Raw genomic sequence first — 11,424 nt, 5'->3', positions numbered from 1 at the left:
GAAACAGGGCTACATGGTGCAGATATCCCGGTTGAACCGGTTCTCCTACCGGTAGTACCGCTCCAGCGGTTGTACCGCCCGCAGAGGCGGTAGAACCGCTGAACAGTGGTACTACGGGTAGGGACTAGATTCAACCGCGAAATATGAATCATACTAGCCATATTCTACTCTCAGAGACGTGTAATCTAAGCAGGAGACAAAAAGGGATCTTTTCCACCCAATAGTTTAAACAATAAACGCGGAATGTCAAGTAATGCCCTAGAAAAAGGGGAACAAACCCTAGAACGAAGAACGAAGGACAATGGGGCATTACCGACATCCATGGGAAGAAATCGGGAAGGAGGAGGCCTCCTTGGAGAGGATCCACGGAGACCCCACGGATCCGAAGCGCGAGAAGCACTCCGGGGCAGAGGCAATGGCGGCCGGCGGCTAGGGCACAAGATGGGAAGGGTTGGGGGAGAGAGAAAAGAAACCCCCACCAGCCCCGAAGGGAATATATAGGCCCAAAGTCGCGTGTCGGTTCTACCGCTCAAGGAAGCGGTTGTACCGCTGCCTAGTACGAGCCAATGGTTGCGGGCGGTACTTCCATCGCCAAGAGGCAGCGGTAGTACCGCCGTAACCAATCGATAGAACCGTTCAGACGGGCACCCCGGTGGTTAAGCGGTGCAACCGCTCAAGCACCGCTGGGAGACCGCCTGGAGAGCACCAGCGGTAGAACCTCGTGTGACCCTGGTTGTACCACCCGGTCACCATCACCAAAGCCATGGTCAAGTGTGTGCAATTAGACTAGATGGCTTGAGGAAGGGAAGGCTTGGGATAGAGAAGGCACGGGGGAAAAGGTGGGTCTCCAAGAAAAAAACAAAAGAAAATGAAAGAGAACCACACTTGGAGACCCCAACACCTAGCGCCTAAGAAAACAAACTAAGGCAAGGACAAGAAGGACTAACACAAGGCACAACACTATCAAGGGGGTCGGAGGCCATAGCCACCTATGTATGAGTCAATTGGTATGGCACCGCGAAGAATTATCCTTGGGCCCATGACCAAAACTCGTCTTTCAACAAGATAATGTGAAAGAGTTGATCAATTTATGCATAATGGGGGGAGGAAGAGTTCATTGAGAGAACACCACTCCCCCTATGTCCATGCCTACATCTAAACAAGATAACAAGTTGAGTATGGTGGGGTGTGCAAGGGTTCAAGCAACATTGCTCAAATCAATGATATTTAGCTCATGCCTTAACTCGCGAAATCTTGCTTCATCCAAGGGTTTTGTGAAAATATCTGCCAGGTTATCATGAGTGTTGACGTAGTTGAGCTCGATTTCCCCTCGCCTTATGTGATCCCGGATAAAGTGATACCGAATCTCAATATGCTTCGTCTTGAAGTGTTGCACCAGGTTGAGAGAAATCTTGATGGCACTTTCATTGTCACACCAAAGAGGCACTTTGTCACAGATGACACCGTAATCCTTTAAAGTTTGCCTCATACATAAAAGTTGAGCACAACAACTACCGGCAGCCACATACTCCGCTTCCGTGGACGAGAGATACACACAACTTTGCTTCTTGGAAGACCAACTCACCAAAGAGCAGCCAAGAAATTGGCACCCTCCGAAAGTGGACTTCCTATCCACTTTGTCTCCCGCCCAATCCGAGTCCGAATAACCTACAAGCTTGAAGTTTGCTCCTCTTGGGTACCATAAGCCAAAGTTTGGGGTATGAGCCAAATATCGAAAGATTCGTTTGACCACCACATAGTGACTTTCCTTAGGTGCGGCTTGAAACCGTGCACAAATTCCCACACTCAACATGATATCCGATCTAGATGCACAAAGGTAAAGCAAGGAGCCAATCATGGAGCGATATACCTTTTGATCCACCGCTTTACCATTGGGATCAATGTCAAGTTGGCACTTGGTGGGCATGGGAGTGGACGCCGGCTTGACATCACTTAGCTTGAATCTCTTAAGCATGTCTTGAGTGTATTTGGCTTGGTTGATGAAGGTTCCTTCTCTCCTTTGCTTCACTTCGAACCCAAGAAAGAACTTCAACTCTCCCATGGAAGACATCTCGAACTTTGAGGTCATGAGAGCGGCAAATTCCTCATTGAAAGCTTTGTTAGGGGAACCAAAGATAATATCATCAACATATAATTGGCACACAAACAACTCCCCTTTGACCTTCTTAGTAAAAAGAGTGGGATCGATTAGCCCAACTTCAAAACCACGGTCTTGTAACAACTCGGTAAGGTGGTCATACCACGCACATGGGGCTTGTTTAAGTCCATAGCGTGCCTTATCGAGTTGATACACATGATCGGGAAAGTAGGGATCCTCGAACCCGGGGGGTTGCTTGACATAAACCAATTCATTAATAGGACCATTAAGAAAAGTACTCTTTACATACATTTGTTGTAACTTAAAGTTATGATGAGAAGCATATGCAATCAACATGCGAATGGATTCAAGACGAGCAATGGGAGCGAAGGTTTCACCGTAGTCGATACCCTCGACTTGGGAGTAGCCTTGTGCTACCAAACGAGCCTTGTTGCGAATGATAATCCCATGAGCATCTTGCTTGTTCTTAAATATCCACTCGGTTCCAATGACATTGTGGTTCACCGTCGGCCTTGGCACCAATCTCCACACTTTGTTGCGCTCGAAGTTGTTGAGTTCTTCATGCATGGCATTGAGCCAATCCGGATCTTCGAGCGCCTCATAGACCTTGTGGGGTTCAACACAAGAGACAAACGCGTGATGTTCACAATAGTTTGCTAATTGTCTATGAGTGATTACCCCCTTCCATAAGCTTCCAAGCACATTCGTCATGAGATGATCCTTGGTGGAGAGCTTGGAAGCAACCTTGGCGGCACGATGCTCCAATTCCTCCTTGGGGGTGAGACGAGGAGTGGTCACTTGATCATCTTGAGCGTCGTCTTGAGCTTGTTCTTGATCTCGTGGAACTTGGTCTTGACCTTGGGCATCACTTGATGTTACAACACCATCTTGAGATTGATATTACCCTTGGTCTTGTTCTTGAGGTTGAGGGCCCTCACTATGTTCTTCGAAAGCGTGTGGGTCTTGGGTTGGTGAAGGTTCCACTTGAGTAGAACATTGTCCTTCTCCTTCGGCCACAAGGGGTTCCTCAATGGGTAGGATATGACCAATACCCATTCTTCTTATGGCTTGGGGAGGAATTTCATCACCTACATCACAAGTACCACTTTGCTCCACTTGGGAGCCGTTATTCTCATCAAACTCCATGTTACACGTTTCCTCAATAAGTCCCGTGGACTTATTGAGAACACGGTAAGCATGAGAGTTTGTAGCATAACCAACAAATATGCCCTCATAAGCTCTAGCCTCAAATTTATACAAACAGACGCCTTTCTTGAGAATGAAACACTTACACCCGAATACCTGGAAGTACTTGAGGTTGGGCTTGTTACCGGTGAGTATCTCATATGGAGTCTTGTTTAAGCCTTTGCGGAGGTAGAGCCGATTAGATGCGTGACATGCGGTGTTGATGGCTTCGGCCCAAAAGTTGTAGGGAGACTTGAACTCCGCCATCATGGTCCTTGCCGCATCCATCAACGTCCGGTTCTTCCTCTCCGTTACACCATTTTGTTGAGGGGTATAAGGTGCGGAATATTGATGCTTGATTCCCTCATCACTCAAAAACTCATCCAAGGTGTAGTTCTTGAACTCAGAGCCGTTGCCACTTCTTATTGTCAAGATCTTTGCATTGTGTTGTCATTGAGCTTCATTTGCAAAGTTGATGACGGTTTGTTGGGTCTCGCTCTTCCTCTTGAAGAAATATACCCAAGTGTATCTTGAATAGTCATCTACAATCACCAAGCAATACTTTCTACCCCCAAGACTATCAAAGGATGGAGGTCCAAAGAGATCCATGTGAAGGAGCTCCAAAGACCTCTTCGAGTAGATGATAGTCATGGGAGGGTGAGCCTTCTCATGTAGCTTTCCTTCGATGCAAGCACTGCAAGCACGATCTTTGGCAAAACTAACATTTGTTAGTCCACGGACATGGTCCCCCTTGAGAAGACTTTGCAAAGATCTCATATTGACGTGGGCTAAACGGCGATGCCAAAGCCATCCCACGTCAACTTTAGCCATTAGGCATGTCGCGGTCTTAGTGGGTCGCTTCGAAAAGTTAATCACATAGAGGCCGTTCTCGACATGCCCAACAAAGGCTACTTTAAGAGTCTTGCTCCACAAGAGGGCCACGAATCAATATCAAATAAAGTGGCAAAGCCCATGAGTGCTAGTTGACGAACGTAAAGTAAATTGTATGCAAGGGACTCAACAAGCATGACCTTCTCGATCGTAAGATCATGAGAAATGACAACTTTGCCGAGTCCCAATACCTTAGAAGACGAGGCATCACCCCACTCAACATTGGTGGGCATGGATGGAATCTTTTGCACGTCGTCCACCAAGTCCTTGCTTCCGGTCATATGATTAGTAGCTCCACTATCGAGCAACCATGATCCCCCACCGGAAGCAAACACCTACAAGAGATCAATGCTTGGTTTTAGGTACCCATTTTGTAATGGGTCCTTTGATGTTAGTAATAAGGGTCTTAGGAACCCAAATAGACCATTCAATGTACTCATAAGGAGAACCAACAAATTTGGCATAAACATGCCCATCTCTAGCGCGGCACAACACATAAGAAGGGTTAAAGTCACCGGCTTTGTTGGGAAGGGGAGCGTTTCCCTTCTTGGCCTCACTATCCTTCATGGAGTTTTTCTCCTTCTCCTTAGTAGCACCCTCACCCTCCTTCACAAAGGTTTGCATGAGAGGAGGAGGTCATTTGGCCTTGTCATTCTTCTTCTCGTTCTTGGACTTGGGCACGTACCCAATCCCTTCCTTGGCCACCACTCCCTTTTGGTTGGTCAAGAGGTCGTTGAGGCTCTTCTCGCCTTGTATGCAAGACACAAGACCTTTCTCAAGTTGCACCGTTAGCTTAGTGTTCTCCTCAACAAGATGCGCATGCTCACAACACGGGTTAGTAGCATTTGCATTATGAATTAACATCATACGAGGAAAGGTGGCTTTCTCCTTGGTTAGCTTTGCTTGGAGTTGATCATGAGACTCTTTGAGGCTAGCATGAGCACCCTTCAAGACCTTGTGAGCCTTGTCAAGTACATCGAACTCCTTTTTGAGTCTAACAAGATCAACCCCAAGTTTGGCCTTCTCGGAGTTTAGCACACGAGAAACAACGATAGCATGATCAAGATCTTTCTTTAACTTAGCATAATCATCGTTGTGTGACTCCTCAAGAGCCAAACGAAGACCACGCTCTTCCTCAAGAGCATGGGAAAGATCGGAAATCTCATCGGCATAGTCACGACTATGCCCCTCCATCTTGGAGATGGTATCTTCATGAGACTCGATCACGTCATTGGCTTTACCAAGTTGTTCCAAGAGAGCAACAAAATGCTTCTTGGATTTACCCTTGAGTTTACCCATAAAGGACTCAAACTCATTTTCTTACACATTAGATCCCTCACATTCGTCAATGCAATCCGTCAAGGAAGGATTATTAATGATGGTAGTTTTGATGTTGGGAGTTACCTTGTTGGTGGCTTTAGCCATGAGGCACTTGGCGGTGATGTTCTCATTGGGTGAGTCAAAGAGAGATATTCGTGGTGTTTTTGCAATGGCAATGGAGGCCATGGCAACCAACTCGCCATCTTCATCATCATCATCCTCATGGTACTCTTCTTGAACCACCAAAGCCTTGTGAGGGGTTTTCTTGATGAAGTTGCTCTTGTTGGGGAAAGACTTGGCTTTGTCCTTTCGAATGAGCTTGCCACCATTGTCTTCCCTCTTCTCATTCGGGCACTCCGCAACAAAATGACTCACATTGCCACAGTTGTAGCAAGTCCTTACACGTTGCTTGCTCTTCGTGCCACTTGAGTTGTTCTTGTTGAAGTTTGGCCTTGAATTTTTCTTACTCCAAAATTGCCTTGAAGCAAGTGCCATGTGTTCATGATATGCATACTTTGTATCTTCGGGATTGCTTTCCTCTTCTTCCTCTTCTTCTTCTTCAACGCAAACCTTGGCCTTCAATGCAAGGTTGGGCTTCTTTGCCCTTTGAGAACGAAGCACCGCATTGTAGGCGGTCTTGTCCAAGATGTTCATAGCCACAAACTCATCCAACACTTCGCTTGTGGTCAAAGTGTGGAAGTCCGGTCTTTGACAAATAACGGAGGACATGGCCTTGTGGTAAGGCATCGTTGCCTTGAGGAATTTGTGCTTGATCCAATTGTCATCCATGTCCTTGCCCCCGTGATCTCGGAGTGAGACCGCGAGTTTGGTTACTCTCTGATAAAGCTCACGAGGTTCTTCATCTTCTTTCATTGCAAACTCATCGGCTTCATCTTGCACTACTTCATAGTTGGAGCGTTGAATGCTTGCGCTTCCCCGGTAGAGAGAAACAACACAAAGCCATGCATCTTTGGCCAAGGCGAAGGGCCAAAGATGAGGTAGATCTTCGGGTGGAATTGCATCTTGAATGATGAAGAGAGCATTCTCATTGAATTGATTATCCGCGGCTTCTCGAGGAGTGAAGTTGCTTGGATCATGCGGATGAAAACCTTCTTCAATGATTCTCCAAAGATTAGTGTTCACATGACTTAAATGTCGCTTAAAGCGATAGACCCAAGAATTAAAGTCCTCATTTTTCACAATCTTAGGGGGAGGACCGGCATGATTCAAATGAGTGGAAGGAACCGGTCCACCATAAACAAGTGGTGGTTCCACATGAGCAAAGATGCCGGTGTCGCTTTTACCACTAGAAGAAGGAGCCTTTTCACTACTAGCTTCCCCCTTGTCGGAGATAGCATCCGTCACCTTGTCGGTGGGATCAACCACTTTCAACGGTGCGGTGGATAATTTAAGCCCTTCAATGAATTTAGTAAACATGCTTTCAACCTCGGTCATCATGGAGGTTTTCAATGTCTCCAAGGCCATATTGAACTCCTCACGAGAGTTCGATGTTCCCCCATCGCCCGTAGACGAGATCGGATTCACACCGGAGTGTTCCTCCACACCGTCTACGGTATCAACCATACTCTTCAGACGGCAAAGTCCTTAGTAAAGAGACGAGGCTCTGAAACGAATTGAAAGGATCGACATGGTTGACTAGAGGGGGGGTGAATAGGCAACTAACAATTTTTAACTTTTCTTTACCAAATTAAACTTTGCACCAAAGTAGGTTGTCTAGATATGCAACTAGGTGAGCAACCTATATGATGCAACAACAACGAACAAACACGCAAGCACGAGAAGTAACACTAATGAGCTTGCACAAGTAAAGGTAAGAGATAACCAAGAGTGGACCCGGTGAAGACGAGGATGTGTTACCGAAGTTCCTTCCTTTTGAGGGGAAGTACGTCTCCGTTAGAGCGGTGTGGAGGCACAATGCTCCCCGAGAAGCCACTAGGGCCACCGTATTCTCCTCACGACCTCACACAATGTGAGATGCCGTGATTCCACTATTGGTGCCCTTGGAGGCGGCAACCGGACCTTTACAAACAAGGTTGGGGCAAACTCCACAACTTAATTGGAGGCTCCCAACGAAACCACGAAACTTCACCACAATGGAATATGGCTCCGAGGTGACCTCAACCGTCTAGGGTGCACAAAACACCCAAGAGTAACAAAATCCACACAAGAAAGTATGGGAAGCAAATATCCTTTGGTGGAAGTGTAGATCTAGGTCTCCTCCTTCAATCCCTAGCAAATCAACAAGTTTGAGTGCCTAGAGAGAGAGATCGGGCAAAGAGAGCTTGAGTAGCATTAATGGTGGAAAGAGAGAGGTTAGAGGTAGGTGTGGTAGGTAGAAGAAGCATCCTTATATAGCAACCCTAAAAATCCAACCGTTATTGTGTTCTCAGTGCTGCAGCGGTACAACCGCTCCTGGTCCCGGTACAACCGGGACTCACAGTTTACGTGCAGAACCCTACCAGGCGGTACAACCGGGCGACCAGGCGGTAGTACCGGTTGAGAAGAACAACCGGACCAACCGCCCAGACACCGCCCAACCACTGCATAGGAACAGAAAGTGAGTCACCCCTGAGTGCGGTAGTCGAGCGGTACCGGGCCGGTGCAACCGCATGGCCTCGAGCGCTCAGGCGGCTAAGTCCTGAGCGGTAGAACCGCTCCGGACCCCGGTGGTACCGGTACGACCGGACCAACTGGGCCACCACCGCACGAGTACCGCATCAAAACAAAGGCCAGACCAGTACTTGGGCGGTGCCTGGCCGGAACAACCGCCCTAGTCCTTGCTGAGCATTGGCAGTACCACCGCCCGGAAGCAGCGGTACAACCGCTTGAACAAAACTGGTCAGCGCCAAGACCTAGCGGTACAACCGCTCCAGAGAGCGGTACAACCGCTGGAGCCCACAGTAGACAGTAGGAAGGAAGGGGAAGATAAGAGAGGGGTGAGGTAAGTGTACGTGAATGGATACCCCCAACACTTTCCAATGTGGATTTCCTCTTAATAGTATGGGTTCCCTATGACCAAAAGAGATAGACAAATGTGGAAAACACCGTCTTCGATCCTTTTTCTTCAGAGAGAATAGCTAACCGAAAAAGACCTAAAACCAAAACCTGGAACACTTAGCATAAGATTAGGTCAATAAAGGGTTGTCATCATCCTCCAAAACACAAAGTAGGGAAATGACCTTACACGGGTGTCCCGAGAGAACTTGCTGAGCACACTCTTAATATTGATCCGAAGTTTAAGCCAGTAAGGCAGTTTCTCCGACGGTTTAACGAGGAAAGGCGCAAGGCCATTGAAGAAGAGGTGACCTGGCTCTTGGCGGACGGGTTCATTGTGGAAGTTTTTCACCCAGAGTGGTTGGCTAACCCGGTGTTCGTACTCAAAAAGAACGACACCTGGCGTATGTGTGTGGATTACACCGATTTAAATAAAGCTTGTCCAGCTGACCCTTTTGCTCTCCCTCGTATTGATCAAATAATTGATGCTACGGTGGGTTGTGAGCATTTGAGTTTTCTGGATGCGTATTCAGGTTATCATCAGATCAAGATGGCAGTCAAGGACCAAGAGAAGACAGCCTTCATCACTCCGTTTGGATCCTTCTGCTATGTATCTATGACTTTTGGGCTTAAGAGTGCCCAGACAACTTATCAACGGTGTATGCAAAATTGCCTTCACAATCAGATTGGGCGCAATGTTCATGCTTATGTGGATGATATAGTGGTGAAGTCCAGAAAAGAGGAAACCTTAGTAACAGATATGAAGGAGACCTTTGATAACCTCCGAGTCTACAAGATGATGCTTAACCCGGCTAAGTGTGTTTTTGGAGTCCTCGCTGGCAAACTCTTGGGTTTTTTGATATCTAATAGAGGTATTGAAGCTAACCCGGAGAAAATTAAGGCAATCACCTCCTTGGTCAAACCGGTGTGCATCAATGACGTTCAACGGCTGGCGGGTCGCGTCGCTGCTCTGAGCCGGTTCGTAAGCCGGTTAGGGGAGAAGGCGATGCCTTTGTATCAGATGATGAAAAAAACGGATGATTTCGTTTGGAGCGATGCTGCAAACTCTGCTTTTGAGGATCTGAAGAAACAGCTTGCTGAGCCGCCGGTTCTTGCTGCTCCAGTTGAGAAAGAGTCGCCTTTGTTATAAGTAGCCGCTAACTCATGAGCTGTTAGTGTGGCAATTGTGGTGGAGCGCAAGGAGGCTAGCAAGGAACATCCGGTTCAACGGCTGGTTTACTACATTAGTGAGGTGTTGATTGAATCTAAACAAAGATATCCACATTGGCAGAAGCTCGTGTATGGGGTGTTCATGGCAAGCCGGAAGCTCAAACATTACTTTTAGGGTCACCCAGTCACTGTGGTTAGCTCTTCTCCTTTGGGAGACATCATCCAAAATAGAGAAGCTACTGGACGAGTCGCCAAGTGGGCCATTGAACTTGGGTCTCATGGGTTGAAGTATGTGCCATGTACTGCGATCAAATCTCAAGCGATGGTTGACTTTATTAATGACTGGACAGGGATGCAGATGCCAGAAGAGAAACCAGACAACATGTATTGGACGATTCACTTTGATGGGTCCAGACAATTGGAAGGCTCAGGGGCTGGAGTTGTTTTAACTTCCCCTCGAGGGTGACAAGTTTTTTTATATGTTGCGACTGATGCTTCCTTGTACTAACAACACAGCAGAGTATGAAGCCTTGCTCCATGGTCTTCGAATGGCCAAAGAGATGAGCCTGAGCCGGGTCCGGTGTCTTGGCGATTCAGATTTGGTGGCTCAGCAGGTGTCAGGCAAGTGGGATTCCAAGGACCCTCTCATGGCGGCTTATCACCATGAAGTCGATGTTGTTGCAGGACATTTTAAAGGTTATCAGGTGGAACACATTGACCATAGGAAGAACGAAGCGGCAGATGCTCTAAGCCGGTTGGGGTCTTAGCGTAAGCCGGTGCCACCTAACACCTTTTTGGATGTTTTGCATAACCCGTCTGTTAAGTTACCTACAGAGGAAGATTTAGCCGTTCCTGGCCCGGATGCACAGTTGGTGGCAGCTCTTCACGTCATCCCAGATTAGACAGTACCGTTCTTGGCTTACATGACCCGGGGCGAGTTGCCAGAGGATGAGACCCTGGCCTGACAGATAACCCTGCGGTCCAAATCAATGATGATTTCTAATGGACAGTTATACCATCGCAGCGTCTCTGGAGCATTTCAGCGGTGTGTTTCTCCTGAAGAAGGCCAAGAAATACTTCGTGAGATCCAAGAAGGGGATTGTGGTCATCACGCCGGGTCAAAGTCTCTTGTGGCCAAAGCTTTTCATCATGGTTTTTACTGGTTGACGGCTCACGCTGATGCAGAGGATCTGGTCAGTAGGTGTGATGGATGTCAAAAATTTGCACGATGAACACATGTGCCGGCTCAAGAGTTACGGATGATTCCAATCACCTGGCCGTTTGTGGTCTGGGGGCTTGACATGGTTGGACCTTTCAAAAGGTCTAAGGATAAAAAGACACATCTTTTAGTAGTAGTTGACAAATTCACAAAGTGGGCTGAGGCGGAGCCAGTGAGTAAGTCTGATGCAGCCACAATGGTTCAGTTCATGAAAAAGGTGATCTTTCGCTTTGGTTTTCCACACAGCATTATCACTGACAATGGCACTAACTTATCCCAAGGGGCTATGGAGAAGTTCTGTCAACGTGAGCATATCCGGCTTGATGTTTCTTCTATAGCTCACCCTCAATCTAATGGGCAGGCTGAGAGAGCAAATTAGGAAATTTTAAAAGGTCTCAAGCCCCGGCTCATGGTTCCCTTACAACGGACGCCGGGTTGCTGGGTAGAGGAGTTACTCTCGGTATTGTGGAGTATTAACTCCACCCCTAACAGATCTATGGTTTAT

This window comes from Triticum dicoccoides, chromosome 5A (assembly GCF_002162155.2).
Source record: "Triticum dicoccoides isolate Atlit2015 ecotype Zavitan chromosome 5A, WEW_v2.0, whole genome shotgun sequence".
In the NCBI taxonomy this organism is placed as follows: domain Eukaryota; kingdom Viridiplantae; phylum Streptophyta; class Magnoliopsida; order Poales; family Poaceae; genus Triticum; species Triticum dicoccoides.
This window is presented reverse-complemented; position numbering follows the sequence as displayed.